We start from the raw sequence: 2,019 nt of genomic DNA, 5'->3' as shown, positions 1-2,019 counted from the left end.
ACTTTTTATGCCTTACTATACTATGATTTTTTATGACTTTTTATGCCTTACTATACTATGACGTTTTAATGAAATTTTATGTCTTACTATACTATGACGTTTTTATGACTTTTTATGCCTTACTATGAAATGACTTTTTATGCCTTACTATACTATGACGTTTTTAATGACTTTTTATGCCTTACTTTATTATGGCTTTTTATGCCTTACTCTATTATGACTTTTTATGCCTTACTATACTATGACGTTTTTACAACTTTTTATGCCTTACTAAACTATGACTTTTTATGACTTTTTATGCCTTACTACAATATGACTTTTTATGCCTTACTATACTGTGACTTTTTATTTCTTGCTATACTAAGACTTTTTATGCCTTACCGTACTATGACTTTTTATCATTTACTATACTGTGACCTTTTTTGCATTACTATACTATGACTTTTTATGACTTACTATACTATGACTTTTTATTACTTACCATACTGTGACTTTTTATGCCTTTCCATACTGTGACTTTTTATGACTTAATATACTATGTGTTTTTCATGGGGCAGCACAGTTGTGCAGTGGTTAGAACTGTCGTCCCACAGTGAGAAGATTATGATGTAGAACCCCGAACCAGGGGCCTTTCTTGTGGAGTTTGTATGTTCTCCCTCTGCCTTCATTGGTCCTCTTCAGTTACTCAAGCTTTCTCCTGCAATCCAAAGACTGTACACTTTATTGATAAAACATGCACACTATACTGTAAACTGTTGCGCTAAACTAAACTGTTTGTCTGTCTGTGTAGCAGCCAATCAGAAAGCAAGAAAAGGAGGCAAGAAATCAGTGTTTGACAAAGAGCTGACCAACACCAGCAGCAAGGCCCTGAAACACTATAGAGCAGGGTGAGACTGTCTCTTAGCACACCTTTCTGTCTGTCTGTACACCTGTCACACCTCAGTACACACTTACCTATCTGTACACCTGTCTCACCTAATTGTCTTATTACAGGCCATCCTTTGCTGACAGGAAGCGGCTCGGTTTGGATAGAAAGCGTCCTGGTGGCTCCAAGTAAGTTTCTCTGTCTCTGTCCACCACAAAGATAAGATGAAATGGATAAGATGGCTGACGCTCTGTTCTTTCTGCCAGGTTCAAGAAGAAGAAGTGACAGCCCAGATGACCCCCTGGAGCAACAGTTCTCCGACATTTTCATGTTGTCTCTTTGTTCACTGTGTAAATGTTTTCCAATTTTGTTCATTGAAAAACTTTTAAATAAAGTTGGTCTGTTTTAAAAATAACACATTTGTTGTATCCAGAGTTTTGTTTTTCACCGACATTCCCCAGCAGCCTTTCAAACTACGAAAAACGTTTTTATGACTTACTATACTATGACTTTTTATGCCTTATTACGTGAATTTTTATGCCTTACTATGCTGACTTTTTTTATAAAATTTTTATGCCTTACTATACTGACTTTTTATACCTTAGTATACTATGACTTTTTATGCCTTAGTATACTATGACTTTTTACAACCTACTATAATATGACGTTTTACGCCTTATTACACTATGACTTTCAATGCCTTGTTATATTATGACTTTTTTACGACATTTTAATGCCTTATTATACTGACTTTTTACGCCTTACTATACTATGACTTTTCATGCCTTATTATACTATGACTTTTTTATAACATTTTTATCTCTTATTATACTATGACTTTTTATACCTTATTATACTATGACTTTTTTACCTTAGCATACTATGACTTTTCACACCCTACTATACTATGACTTTTTACGCCTTACTATACTATGACTCTTCATGCCTTGTTATACTATGACTTTTTTATAAAATTTTTATGCCTTACTATATTATGACTTTTTACGCCTTAGTATACTATGACTTTTCATGCCTTACTATACTATGACTTTTTATACCTTAGTATACTATGACTTTTTACAACCTACTATAATATGACGTTTTACGCCTTATTATACTATGACTTTCCATGCCTTGTTATATTATGACTTTTT

At 33.5% G+C, this 2,019-nt stretch overlaps 1 long non-coding RNA gene across 1 annotated transcript; it reads left to right on the top strand.

Annotated features, from left to right (window-relative positions):
* Window positions 1-469: 469 nt before the first annotated feature.
* LOC111656549 (uncharacterized) lies at window positions 470-1,280 on the top strand. Its single transcript, XR_002760875.2, has 3 exons — window positions 470-887; window positions 994-1,053; window positions 1,132-1,280. It is a non-coding gene; the product is annotated as an uncharacterized LOC111656549 (long non-coding RNA).
* Window positions 1,281-2,019: the final 739 nt, after the last annotated feature.

Source organism: Seriola lalandi, unplaced genomic scaffold, assembly GCF_002814215.2.
Source record: "Seriola lalandi dorsalis isolate HSWRI2012SDOR001 ecotype SW California unplaced genomic scaffold, Sedor1 jcf7180002054358, whole genome shotgun sequence".
Classification (NCBI taxonomy): Eukaryota; Metazoa; Chordata; class Actinopteri; order Carangiformes; family Carangidae; genus Seriola; species Seriola lalandi.
Note: the sequence above shows the minus strand (reverse complement) of the source record. Positions and strands in the feature narration are given on the sequence as shown.